The 15,512-nt window shown below is 36.7% G+C and overlaps 1 protein-coding gene across 2 annotated transcripts in view; it reads left to right on the top strand.

Moving 5' to 3' along the window:
• Positions 1-7,143: 7,143 nt before the first annotated feature.
• Positions 7,144-15,512, top strand: part of LOC133518764 (neuroligin-4, X-linked-like) — a 96,189-nt gene continuing 87,820 nt past the window's right edge. For both annotated transcript variants that reach the window (XM_061852458.1, XM_061852450.1), the window contains exon 1: positions 7,144-8,219. The gene's annotated coding sequence lies outside the window, so the exon portion shown is untranslated. The remainder of the gene's footprint in view (positions 8,220-15,512) is intronic.

The raw sequence follows: 15,512 nt of genomic DNA, 5'->3' as shown, positions 1-15,512 counted from the left end.
AATCTAAAATGAACTAGGCTATTGGGTGAAAGCGATGGAATAAATACTGGGCTATGGGATAAAAAAGTGGCTGTGACAGAATCGGACAGACAGACGGACATGACGAATCTATAAGGGTTCCGTTTTTTGCCATTTAGCTACGGGACCCTAAAAACCGGACGCCTGCCTAATAAAACGGTATTCAATTTTATTTCCGGCAGATGGTGACTTGCCCCCACAAGATAGGCCCCCACAAAAAGCTACATCTAGGATGGCTCAAGGGCAACACCGGGTTATTATTATTATTATTATGAGCCCATACTGTCCCACTGCTGGGCAAAGGCCTCCCTCTTATTCTTCCACGTGTCCCTATCCTCGGAAATTTGTTTATCGCACAATTAATAGATACAATAGTACTCAGAGCTTGGATGACCACAAGAGGTCTGAAAGATCACGCACCGTTCGGACCCCAGCTCTAATAAAGGCAGTGAAGGCGAGAATTGCAAGAAACCCCGTCCGGAAGCAAAAGTTGTTGGCAATACAGCTGTCTGTGAAGAGAAGCTCCCTAAAAAAGTTATCAATGAAGACCTTGGACCACACGCTTACCGCAGACAAAAAGTTCATTTGCTTAATGGACGATTAAAGACTATGAGGCCAGAGAGAAGTCGCGTGCTATTGAAGCGGTTCGCACAAAATGGCCACCGAAAAATACTATTTACAGATGAAAAAAAATTACCATTGAAGAATATTTTAACCGCCAGAATGACAGAGTGTATGCAAATAACAGTCAAGAGGCGATTGCGGCTGTTCCGAGAGTGCAACGAGGCTATCATCCCTCTTATGTGATGATTTGGCTGGGTGTGTCATACTCAGGGCTAACACAGGTTCATTTCTGTGAAAAAGGTGTGAAAACTGGGGCCTAAGATTACCAGGAAACCGTTCTCGAACCAATAGTGAAGCCCCTAAGCCACACCCTATTTTAAAACCAGCCATGGGTCTTTCAACAGGACTCAGCTCCTGCACATAAGGCAAAAACAACTCAAGCCTGGTTTCGAAGGAACAAAATTGACTTTATTGCCCACGAAGACTGGCCGTCCTCCAGCCCGGACCTTAACCCTCTGGATTATACCATATGGCAGGTTATTGAGGAGAAAGCCTGTGCTAAACCTCACACAAATCTTGACACCCTCAAGCGGGCCATAGTTAAGAGTGCCGCTATGGATGACTGGCCTCGTCGTTTGAGGGCCTGTCTCAAGGCCAGAGGAGGCCATTTTGAATTATATTGTCATATGTAATTCCTGATTTTGTGTACTTCAGTTTAATATATAGTTTATTCAACTTTCGTTCGTATATTTTATGTAGATAAAGATTATTGTAGTGACAGAATTTAGTAACCAACTAGGTATTGGTATTCCTTTAATTGTCTCGTTGCTTTCAACTTTTATTTGTATTGTTATTAGTTAAGTTTTAATATTTCAATGCATATAAGTACTTGGTTGTAGACAAAGAAATATGCGCCAAACTTTTTTACCTGTCAACCGGCTGAAGCATATTTGGTTATTATAGCACAATATGTTATTGGTCACCGCGATACAGGCATGCCTAGTGCGGTTACCAAAGCTTATCAACTTTGACTGTAATAACTTTTGCTAAATAAATATTTTTTTCATTTTCATAGACAAATGAGACAGTTGTATTGTTTAAACTAATATCAAGCTCTAGAGGGTTAGTTTTAATATTCCAAAAATGTAATTTTTTTGTTTTATTTATATTTGTAGATAAGTTGATAGTTTTAAACCATTCAACAATCTTTGCCAAAGATTCTTTTAATTGTGCGCTTAGATTTCCCACTTTGTTTTTTTGAAACTTAAAGAGTACAGAGACGTCATCTGCAAACATGATGATACGTTTAGGTGTAACATTTGGAAGAAAATTAACATACAGTAAGAATAAGATAGGTCCCAGTATGCTCCCTTGGGGCACTCCAAAAATAGATTGTGTGCTATTTGATTTTAAGTCAACCATAGTATTGCTTTCATAGTCGAACTATGGCATAGTTACATGTTTCTCTTGCTGTGTGAGATAAGATTCAAAGCAGTTATAGTTCCTCTAATACCGTAACGATTTAGTATTTCTAGCATTATGGTATGATCTACATGGTCAAATACCTTAGAGAGATCAATAAAGATGGCAATTACATTGACCTGTTGGTTCATTGCTTCAAAGATGTAATATGTCAGCTCGGACAGTGCATCAGTGGTAGAGACTCCTTTTTGAAACCCAAATTGTTCTCTAGCTATAATGTTATGAAGTGTTAAGTAGCTATTGAGACGATTTGCCATTACTTTCTCATATACCTTAGAAAAAATTGGTAGCAAGAATATTGGATGATAATTATTTACACACAGTTTGTCTCCTTATTTATGTAAAGATTTAACAACCGCTTTCTTTAGTAAGATTGGAAACCTGCCCTCCGTAATAGAAATATTAATTAGATAGAGAAGAGGTTCTAGAATATAATCTGCGATATGCTTTATAAAAGCAGAAGAGATTTCATTATAGCCAGAAGATGTTTTGTTTTTCAAGCCTGATATAATTTTTTTAAGTTCCTTTCTATCAATTGGTTTAACAAACATTGTGCTAGGTACATGTGGAGGTAGTGACAGTTTTATCGGCTCAGACTGTCTGCTACCACTCTTATAGAGTTAAAGTAATTTCTAAACATATCGAGAATCTCATCCATAGATTTTGATGTATTTGTTCCATCCGATAAGCCTACGAGGTCAGTATGATAGTTCTGCTTAGGGCCCTTTATGTTGTCGTTTATAAGTTTCCAAGTAGCTTGAATACTATTTTTAGAGTGAATAATTTTCTGCTCCGTATGGCTTTTCTTGGCAAGCGAAATTGTTATTTTCAACCAATTAGGTTGATAATAATTTCTTAATTTTAGATCCGGACTTTTCTGAATGTGAACAAATAAATCACGTTTAGTTTTGCATGACTACTTTAAGTCCTTTGTGAGCCATCCTTTTACTTCTATTAACCTTAAATTTCATGACAGGGACACATTCATTAAAATGAAACAAAAATATCATGGAAAGTGTTAAATCCGACATCCGCATCTTTTGAATAAACAGAAACCCAAAACGCACTAGTTTTCACGGAAGTGACTGCCATTTCACCTTCTAGCTAGAAGTTAAGCCCTACTTTTGTTTTTACATTCCCTAGACGACACGACGTACTAAAGCGTCAGTTCGATTGACAAACATTTAGTGTGTAACGAAAATTGCAGTTGGATTGGGAAGATTCTTACTGCCGTTCAACAGCCGGAAGCTACTACTAAATATGAAATAATATTTCGTAACTAACAGTAACACCATAATCGATCATCGGTAGACCTTATGTCATTGCAATAACATTTAGAAGTTAGACCAAGCTAAGTTGGCAGCAATTTTCATAGCCCAGACGTAAGCATGAACGTCATAGTCGTAATTTCATAGTAGTTTGACGTTTACAATTTACAATAATATTTGCAGTCTGAGCTATCAAAATCGCTGTCGACTTAAATTGGTTGGTCTAACTCTACAAATATTTTTTACTACATTGGCTCAATGGTGTAATTATAGCATCAGACTTGAAACCAAATATATCTTTACATATACAATCTTACAATAAATAACTATTAGAATAGAAAAACTTTATTTCATTATAACCGAAGTGCTGAATATTATTTATTATTCAGTGTGACTTATGATTGAGCTAGCTTCAGTATAACCAGAGATACTCATAAATATATCTTTATCGGAATTGGATGTTCTTGATAGATTATAAATCTTGTATAACATTTGATATCATTTACTAAATGGTATAATATTCGAAAGACTGTACTTTTACTGAATCCTGAACATAAAATATATGTACATATTATTATTCATAAAATGGCAAAATATCAAAGCGGTTTGTCAAATACTTAAATAATCATGAATGACCTGTATATTTATGAAAATTTATATATTTTGTATGAATATACTTACCAATTTCGTGTCGGTACCCCTAATGTAAATAAATTCGATTTCGAAACGTGATGTAGGCGTTTGCGTTTAGTCTCATTTTGTATTGGATTTAGAAAGAGCGCGCCAAGCGGGACGTTTTGGAAACTCAAAATCCTATACAAAATGAGACTTAACGCAAACGCGTTCGTCACGTTATGATGTCGATCAAATTTACACTAGGGGTACGGATATTAATTATTTAGGCGGACTATTGAATACGTAATAATTTAATATTAAGTACAATATAAATACTCATCACAGCGGAAACATGTTCTGTGACTTTTTGTAAGTCGATAGTGAAGCTTTTAGCTGCTTTTTGGCGCCGACGAGACCAAATAAAATTACAATTTAATTTCCCTTTCTGAACTATGTACGATTTTACCCCGTTTCGACATTATGTTATACATAAACCTTGCTTTTTTTAGGGTTCCGTAGCCAACTAGGAACCCTTATAGTTTCGCCATGTCCGTCTGTCTGTCTGTCTGTCTGTCCGAGGCTTTGCTCCGTGGTCGTTAGTGCTAAAAAGCTGAAATTTGGCATGGATATACAAATCAATAAAGCCGACAAAGTCGTACAATAAAATCTAAAAATTTAATTTTTTTTAGGGTACCTCCCCTACACTTAAAGTGGGGGTGAACATTTTTTTTTGCTTCATCCCCACAGTGTGGGATATCGTTGGAAAGGTCTTTCAAAACTAATAGGGGTCTTCAACAAACATTTCTTGATAAAGTGAATATATTCGGAGATAATTGCTCCAAAAGAAAAAAAAATGTGTCCCCCCCCCTCTAACTTTTGAACCACAGGTCCAAAAAATATGAAAAAAATCTATAGCGGATATGATCAGTTCAGCTGTTTTTGAGTTATCGCAAAAAGTTTCCCCTTCATAGTAAAAAGACGTACACCCACAGTTCATCCCTTTGCGTCTATTTGTTTGTAGGGCCAGGGGGCATAGCCAAGATGACAATTGTTTATAGAAAACGGAACAATAAAATGCTATCATTTATATACATTTTTACAACTTATCTTAGTGTTCCGTTTGTCTTTTTCAGGAATGGTAAGTAATAATAATGTTGAGCACATCTATATGATACTTACTTGCATTCAAATTAGGTATATCCAGAATGAAATAAATAACACAATCAATAACAAAAAAAAGTATATATTTAAGTAAGCAAAATAATCAGCAAATGCAAAAATAATTTTCTTCAATATTTTATAAAATAGGCACGATGTTTGACGTTTTTAACTTACGTTTATAAATTGATGCTGTAATATGACGTTTTATTTCTTCATTTCACAGAAAAAACATACTAATACATAGTATACTAAAGTGGTTCGTTTCGCAATAAAGAAGTTAATATTGGGTAACTTCCGCATTAGTAGTATAAGTTTTAGGATATTTGAATTTAGGCTATACGGGTTATGTGTATAGAAGGATTGAACATAAGAATCTTATGACATTTAAACCTGTTGGAAATTTCTTACACAAGATAAGTATAAACGCATAAAAAAATAGGATATTCAAATTTAGACTATAGGGGTTATGCGTATGATATAAGAATCTTATGACATTTCACCTATAGGATAGAAATTTATTGGACAAGACAAGTGTATGCGCAAAAAAAAAATTAGGATATTTGAATTTAGGCTATACGGGTTATGTGTAGAGAAGGATTGGTTTTGTGTAGGGTGAAAATCTTTTAGACAAGACAATTTTATGCGCAATTAGGATAGCAATAAATTAGGATAATCAATTTATTCGGATCAATAGTTATGCCAAATGTTGTTATGCCAATAGTTGTCATGCGAAGTGAAAATGGGCAAGAAAAAATTATGCTTTCCAATAAAGACCCGTGCGGGGAACCAGAAATCGGAATTTACAAAAATGTTTTCGTAAGGCTGTCCGTCTACCGGCTATTACAGGTCGCATTTTTCTATCGATGCTCCTGAAATTGCCTAAGTTCGATGAATGTATGGATTTTATATGCCGATTCTGTTTTTGCAACTTTTGTAAATGTGGGGCCCAGGAGGTTTATGTTAGCCTAAAATGAAAACGTTTCGAACTCCATTGGCTGCATTAAGTTGAACGTTTCCTTTCCGGGTATATGGGTGAAAAACTTTCTTTAATAATAGAGATAATCCTAGGTTTTCACCTGGTACACCAGGGCAACCCCAGCTCCACGTAATGTTTGTTTAAGTTTTCCTTATTGGAAAATGCACCTCGTATTTCAAACTAATATGCAAATTAAAATAGAGGTGATTGACAAAGCTACCATGCTAATGCCTGTCCGCAACCAAACTATACGTTCACATTTATCCCCTTTACCCCACGAAAGATAACCGGAAAAAATGCCGATAAGACCATCACGGTCCGATTCTCTCCAAACTCACAAGCTAAGCAGAAGTAAAGGCAAAGCGTAGTAAACTTTAATGCCACGACATATAGTACAATGCGTTCGCAAGCTTACTTTGGTCGGCGTATGTTACGTACAGTCGTAAATAGCGTCCCGTTTACAGCTAGCCGAACCCGAAGCCGAATAGACGAAGATTGCCGAAGTCAAACGAATCCTATAACCCTACGTCTGTGAATGCTAGTCATGATTTGTGGCAAACATACTTTTATTACTAAAACATATTATAATTAAAATGGCATGAGTCAGCTTTCATTTAAATGCTGGCGAATTATGCAACTAAAATATGGATATTATATGAGTTTTATAACAATTTCTTGGAACGCTTTATTAGGGTTTCGTAGTTAACTAGGAACCTGTGTCTGTCTTTCCGAACGTTAGTGCTCAGAAGCTGCAATTTGGCATAGATAATAAATAATTATTATAGGGACAATCTTACACAAAATGACTCAAGTCCCACGGTAAGCCAAGAAGACTTATGTTGTAGGTACTCAGATAACGATATATATAGGTATTGCAGTGAAACAAAGTCACTTCACAGAATACGTTATATATATATATATATATATATATCAATATACAAATATTTAAATACATGGAAAACTTCCATGACTTAGGAACAAATATCTGTACACATCACACAAATAAATGCCCTAACCGAATACAATCATGTCGATACAGTGGTAAAATAAAAACAGGATTTTTAATGATTTAGCTTCTCGCTACAATCCTATAGTGTGGGGCATCGTTGGAGAGGTCTTTTAAAACGAATGTGGGTCTTCAACAACCATTTTTAATAAAGTAAACGTTTTAGTAACAAAAAAAAAACATTGAAAATTAGAAAAGGAAAATCGTAAAAGTAGAGCTTTATAAAGTTATTGATCAGGTTAGCCGTTTTAGAGTTATCGCAAAAAATCTCCCCTTCCTAGTAAAAAGCCGTACAAAGAGCACGAAGATTCTTCCTTTTGCTTGTTATATGCATGATAGTTACTAATAGCCCCCCGTTTAAGGCAGCATATTGTGACGGACGGATAAATACGGAACCCTTCACAAAGCATGGCCCGACATACTCTTGGGCGGTTTTTTGAAGGTAATACATTCAGATAGGGATATTTCTATTGTTTAAATATTAGAAATCTACATAGTTTTTACGTCTCGGAAAATGCAATAAGATAAGTACAGTATGAATTGGATTGTATCGGAATACTATGCGTATATTGTCTAAGCATTATTAATATTCCTGTATCAAGCAATGAAACAATAACAAAATTAGATACAATTTATCGTTCCGCACGACATTTCCGAGAAACCGTTAACGAGGCCTGCGTCACAGCTGAGAATATTCGTCACTCTTCGGCATCCACCGTGGATCGTGGAAACAATCGGAACGCGCCATTTTCATCTCTTTTCAGACGAGGTTGCGCGAGCAGGCATGCGCAGAAACAACACCCCGTCAAACGCCGCCAGTGAAGCGGCGCGCCCTGCCGCACCGCGTAACCGCGCCCTTTCTACTCGAGCCGAAAAACGATTTTCATAATTAGAAGCTCCTGTAAAACTCAATATCAGTTGATATTTTACAAGCCAAAAGGAACACCGTTTTTTTTAAGTATTTATTTTTCAAAGTTCTGCCATTTTTACCTTGACGACGTATACGACATAACCGAATTTCGTGCTAAGTGTGAGTTACTGTGAATCTGTATACTTTTAGTAAATTAATTGTGCGTGTGTGTATTTATGACTTTGAGATTGCTACATTGCTCGTTTAGTGAAAATATTGGTAAGAAATCGTATTAATCGCGAACTCTTACTGTAGATTTCCATTTTGACTTTTTGTGGTACCTACTTATATCTTATTCATAAGTGTATATCAACTTGCAAATCTCTTTGATAGCCAATGGTTGCAGCGAATTAATGGATTAATATTAACATTTTACCCGTATCTTTTTCCCTAACGGATATAACCAATTTTGTACGTATAAATGTCAAAGTTCATTATTGATGTTTAATGAATACTATAGAATCAATTGTTATTGATTGACAATCGTTGTATACTTCAGTTTTTTTGGTACATACATCACCTTCTATATGTTTAAATCCATTTAAGGGCTCAAGCGAACTTTCAAATGTAGTGTCAGTATCTATTAATCCTACACATAATGAATGCGAGATATATCTTTATGCCCGTTACATTTTTATGCCGCTAGCGTACAATCACTTTAGATTAGGTAACTCATCCGGGATATTGTATACATTATATCTATGTGTGTACACACACACACACACACACACACACACACACACACACACACACGCACACACGCACACACACACACACGCACACACACACACACACACACACACACACACACACACACACACACACACACATATAATATATATATATATATATATATATATAATACGTTACCCTCGTACGTCCGTAAACCTCGACAACATTATTTTAAATATTCAATATTAATATGCAAAACTATAATTGCAAGTCACAAAACTCACGAAACGAAAGACCCGACATACTCGTAGTGGTAGCGATAATTTCAAAGACAGGTATTTACGGTCATTTGACCTTACACCCTTTGTGAATCAGTATGAAAGAAAGCTTCACGTTGCATTTAGGCATTTTTTTATCGCTTTGACTGAAGTAACTTTTAGGTAAAACGATAAGCGAAGCGAGGAAAAGTGTTAAGTCTCCCAATACGAGTATAGCACAATATTCTCAGATGCACCGGTGGGTCCTAGGGGAAAACGAACGAAGCCTGTGGTCATTAACTAACGGACATCGCAATAAAGTAATACTAGCATATTATTCTGCAGGCAACAGGCCTTTTTTGAGAAAAGTCGTCGACATCTCTTCTAAGTACCAAAAACTGGTATGGATATGTTCCTCGTTGTCTCCTGAATACGAATTGACCGGTTTTAGTTCATGGAGAGGGGGGCGGGTCGAAAAAAAAAGGGGGGGGGGAGACATGGCGCCCGAATATCATTGATATTTATTCACATCTTGAGTCCTATGAGACCGATCGTTTTTTAATGACCATAGTCATAACTGTAGTCGTTTACAACATATTTGAAAATATGTTTTTTACCGTATGGCATAAGTACTAATAAACCATGTTTTTAACTGAATTAATTATAACTTTACCGTAACTAATCTTATTACAATATACACGAGACATTTCATGAGCTTTTCAAAAACATACAGTTTATTGGTGTTTAATATTATATAACCAAGTAATGACGAATTTTGTTCAGCATGGATCACTATGCACCGTTGCAAAAATGGCGGCCGACCATCGTCGACTTTTCAATATTTCTCGGGTTTTATTTTATTAATCACTTCGTGTGAGGTGTCGTTTGAAAGAATATTAAGCGTACTATTATTGTTTTTTCAACAACAATAGTAATAACTGTAGTCACTTACAAAATAATTGGAAACATGTTTTTACCGTGCATGAATTGCATAAGTACTGCTAAAACATGCTTCAAAGTCAATAAATTATAACTTTACTGCAATTAATGTTATTATGAAATATAGGGGAAATTTTATGAACTTCCCAAAAATATAAGTTTATTTTGGTATATATTACATAACCAATTAATGATGAATGTTATTCAGCATGCGTCACTGCGCACGACGGTAATATGACGATATAAATCCCAACAAACAATTACGCGACCCTTAGCACCAATTTACTACCTAAAGACGTGGGACGGCTCTAGAATAGCTCTATAGTCTTAGCCTATGGCTTTAGTGACTTAGAACTGTTTAAGAGGCTCATCTTGTTTAAGCTATAATGCATGTTAAGCAGCTAGCGTTATAGCTCAAAGTGAATCATACAACCTTATCATCCATATGAGTATAGATTAAAAGTCTTTTATAGCTCTTTGTATTGCAATCGCTACTTAACTCTCTTATCTTTTATGACTTACAGTCGAACAGAGAAATTGCAATAAATGCAAATATACCATCTATCTGAAAGTATCATCTTTATGAACCTGTGCAACTACCTACACAAATAGTTAGTAGTCACTTATTTGGCACTCTGGAGCATACGGCTACAAATAGCACTATGAACCTCACAAGCCTCAGATATTGGAGGCGATTTTAAATTAATAACAGCGGAGTGGGTTCGAAAATACTTTGTGTAGACGTGAGTCAAATAAGGACACATGACACATATTTTCAGTACGTTACGTGCAGTCGTCTTGCAATCATAAAGCTACAAATTTAACGAAATTATGTAACTAGAACTATTTGTTGATTAATTACTAAACGTACTCTACAAAACCACCAATCTTATCGATATTCTATAACATCACCTCACATTTGGGAACAGTATATATGTACTGTCAAACAATAATAGAATGCTGCAGGTCTACCGAGGCACCCGCCGCGCCGTTTGTACCTGCTTGACAAAATTAGTCCTGGTATATATGTTTATAGTTGTATGGTATCAAAATCAAAAAGGTAATTTTAGAAAGTTAATAAATAATTTTTATTCTGAAAACTTTCACCCTATATTTACAATATTGACTCTTTCTCAAATTATCAGTCACTTTGTTGTTAATTTTACGGCTCAGATTTCAAACAACCGGGTATTATGAGTACATTTAATATGCTTGCAAATGGTATACGTCACGAATTGATCAGTAAAATAGAACCGGAACAATAAGGAAAAAAAAAAACAACGATGGCCGGCTGCCATTTATATGACGGTGCGCAGTGCCCATGCTAACAAAATTCATCATTACTTGGTTATATAACATTATACTGCAATAAAACTTATGTTTTTGCAAATCTTATAAAATATTCCGTACATTTTGTAGTCAAATTTATTACGGTTAAATTATAATTTATTGAGTTGGAAGCATGTTTGATCAGTACTTATGCTATTCATGCACGGTAAAAAATCATACGTTGTCAAATGTTTTGTAAACGACTACAGTCATGACTACGGTTATTAAGAAATAATAATAGTACGTTTAACGTTCTTTCTAACAACATATCACACGAATTGATAGTAAAATGGAACACAAGAAATAACGGAATGTCGACGACGGTCGGCCGCCATTTATGTGACGGTGCGTAGCTGACCCATGCTGAATACAATTCATCATTACTTGGTTATGTAATATTATACACCAATAAACCTTATGTTTTTGAAAAGCTCATGAAATGTCTCATCAAATCACTCTAAACTCGGGATGAATAGAGAGTGATAGCTCGCTAAATCGGGCCAGAATAATGTCGAAGAAGTGTGCTTTTTTATGAGCGGTAATAATCTTTTTTTTAAGCATATGGATATTGTATTGTATACGGGCAATTTTCCGCAACTCGACGACCGGCGCCTATTTTACGTGACATGTGGGGGTGGGCTAATCCTGCCAGCCCAGCTCCTCGAGGAATGCTATCAAACCCTTAATGTTGAGTAGGACTCGGGGATCCGAGATGTTTAGCCCTGTATGAAGTCACTCCGTTGCATTCCAGCACCACGTGAGAGGCTGTTTCTTCTGTCTCCATGCATCCTCGGCATAGGGGACTGTCTGTGACACCTGTTATGAAAAAATGTTTGTTAAATAGTCCATTACCTGTTATGACACTGGTTACTATACTCAGTCGGACCTTTCCTAGTTGAAGGAGCGCCCTTGTGAGCTTTCCGTTGATGCCAGGCATGGCTTCTTGTGCCTGTCTGCATCCAGTCTGGTTCAGCCAGTGCTCTGTGTGTAGTTTCCCTGTACATGCCAGCAGCATTGAGCGTACCTTGCTAAACGGTATCGGAAGAATCATATATAAATATCCGTGTTGACAGTGCCATTGGTTACACAGGGCGAACTCCGCATGCTGCACCGGCATATCGCTTGCCACATGAGCAATTTTTATGCGAATTTCTCCACTGGAATTACTTTTTTCTGTTTCATCCAGACCAGGGACGTTGCGAAAAGAATAGTATTGATTTCCTGGTATCGATTTGAAATCAGCCTTTACTTGTATGGCACGATTTTGTAATTTTGGGATTTACTGGAAAGTTTTGCAAAATTAATTCGCGAACGCTTTTTTCTCTTGATAACATCTTGACGGATACAAATAATTGATTTTTTTTTATATATTAAGATGAAAATACGGTTTGAATTTCATCAAAAGTTTTACCAAAATAGGTTGCAAGGTCAGAATAATAGAACGGAAAATGTTAGCGACAAATTAATAGTACTCACCTTTTAGCGACGAATTCCAAGAACTCTTGCGGCGATCGCGAGATCCATGTGCCGTAGCATCTATCCCTTTCTCTCTTACGCGCGTTTATAGCGCTTTAGCTCGGCGGAATTTTGAGAAATGGTCAGTTCAAAAATTGCAACTGCGGACTGTGATTACGCTCGTCATAAAAATCTAGTTTGGGGCGTTCTTTTCAGAGAACGGGTACTCAATATCGCCGGCAGCTACCGCGGCACGCCCTTTTCGCTCGCTCGGCTTCGCGCGCTGTTTGGTCGCAGTTTACCGAACTCGCACCCCCTTGCTTCACTTGTCATCGCACCTGTCTTGACTCTGAGAATTTACTAGGCGTTATTATGTTAATAAATATTTAGCCAATTGAATGATTTGGCGATTGAACTGTAGGTATTCCAAAATGTATATCGTAATAATAATCTACTAAACAATTATTGTTGTGAATTATTATAATTCGACCAAGTAAAACGTCATAATGAAAATTTGCCGAATGTAAGTGCCAAAGTAAATCATCTACGAAAATTGGTTGGTTAGAGAAATTCGGACAATAAAACTTTCACGAAAAGGCAGAACACATAGTCCTTTGTCCGACTGTTGTAATGGAATGTTGCAAGCAAAGCAAATGCCATCGACATTAATCACAAAAATAAACATTATTCCTGATTCGTAACTAAAAAAAGTGAGTACAAATTAAGCACAGTTAACTAATGGTTTCTGTACGTCTAGTAATTTAAAACGTGAATTAGAGTAGAATCAAGCAAGAAACTACTTATTTAAGTTTTCATTATTATTTCACAATATTTCAAAATTAATGCAAGTTTGGCGGGCACAATTCGAAAATTTCGTGCAAAATATGGTCGGAATATTAATTTGACTTCGTCAACCGTGAGAAGAGTTTATAGAAAGGGGATGCAGATGGGTTGGGCTGCCTTTAGTAAAGTGAAGAATGTGTTTCAAGCCAAAATAACTCAATGACTATAGTGTTTAACCAATGTGTATTGGCCAGGCCACACTTGCGAAACGTGGACGCTAACGATTTGTGGAATGAAGGGCCTGAGCCGAGCACGTATGTCACATAGATGATAGGAGATGGAGTAAGCGTGTCCTTCGTGTGACAAGCCGTTCAAAATGGCAATATCGAATCAGTGCGTCAGCCGAATTTTGACAAAAGAGAGCTTATGAGCCAGCAAAGCCGTGGAGACCATTTGCTCGACGTGTTATTCCAAACATAATCCTATTTTAGTGTATTCCATGGTTTATACAAATACCTAGTTGGTTACTAAATTCTGTTACTGCAATAATTTTTATCTACATAAAATATACGAAAGAAAGTTGAATAAACTACATATTAAAATGAAGTACATAAAATCAGGAATTACATATGACAATATCATTCCAAATGGCCTCCTCTGGCCTTGACACAGGCCCTTAAACGACGAGGCCATGCATCAATAGCGGCACGCACGATTGTCATGTCTAATTCCGTCACTGGTCAACTATGGCCCGCTTGAGGGAGTCAAGATTTGTGTGGGGTTTAGTCCAGGCTTTCTCCTCAATAACCTGCCATATGGCATAATCCAGGGGGTTAAGGTCCGGGCTGGAGGACGGCCAGTCTTCGTGGGCAATAAAGTCAGTTTTGTTCCTTCGAAATCAGGCTTGAGTTGTTTTTGCCTTATGTGCAGGAGCTGAGTCCTGTTGAAGGACCCATGGGTGGTTTTGAAATAGAGTGTGGTTTATGGGCTTCACTATTGGTTCGAGAACAGTTTCCTGGTAAACTTAGGCCCCAGTTTTCACACCTTTTTCACAGAAATGAACCTGTGTTAGCCCTGAGTATGACACACCCAGCCAAATCATCACATAAGAGGGATGATAGCCTCGTTGCACTCTCGGAACAGCCGCAATCGCCTCTTGACTGTTTTTTGCATACACTCTGTCATTCTGGCGGTTAAAATATTCTTCAATGGTAAAAATTTTTCATCTGTAAATAGTATTTTTCGGTGGCCATTTTGTGCGAACCGCTTCAATAGCACGCGACTTCTCTCTGGCCTCATAGTCTTTAATCGTCCATTAAGCAAATGACCTTTTTGTCTGCGGTAAGCGTGTGGTCCAAGGTCTTCATTGATAACTTTTTTAGGGAGCTTCTCTTCATAGACATCTGTATTGCCAACAACTTTTGCTTCCGGACGGGATTTCTTGCAATTTTCGCCTTCACTGCCTTTATTAGAGCTGGGGTCCGAACGGTGCGTGGTCTTCCAGACCTCTTGCGGTCATCGAAGCTCTGAGTACTATTGTATCTATTAATTGTGCGATAAACAAATTGTTTGTTGATTTTTAGGTTTTCAAGCAACTTCAAAATCATATTTGGTGGGTGCCCACATTTATGCAACGTAATTACTGCGATACGATTCTCTTTTAGGCCCCAATTCATTATAGATACGACGAGATAAGCGTTATGTGTGGTATATAATTATAGCTCACAAATCCACCACATTATGTAATTTTTTATTTTTTCGGTAACATTTGTTTTAACGGAAATAAATAGGTTGCAAATCGAGTAACAGAACTTAGTAACTAACTAGGTAATAAATATTAGAACGAAAAAAAGTGTTTTTCATTAAATTCAAATCTTCCATTATTTTGGGTCAGCCTTTAGATGAATTTAAACATCTTCTCTGAGTACTGAGTGAGCGACTCACAAAATATACTTTGTTCCATGTTTCGTTACAATATTTATATGTACACCTCATAGGTTCTCCAGTAAAGGCTGCCAGATATGGACATGCTTGTATCTTTACTATCACAATACGAGTATATTACGGTTAAACTATG

The sequence above is a fragment of the Cydia pomonella genome, chromosome 1 (genome assembly GCF_033807575.1).
Source record: "Cydia pomonella isolate Wapato2018A chromosome 1, ilCydPomo1, whole genome shotgun sequence".
NCBI lineage: Eukaryota > Metazoa > Arthropoda > Insecta > Lepidoptera > Tortricidae > Cydia > Cydia pomonella.
Note: the sequence above shows the minus strand (reverse complement) of the source record. Positions and strands in the feature narration are given on the sequence as shown.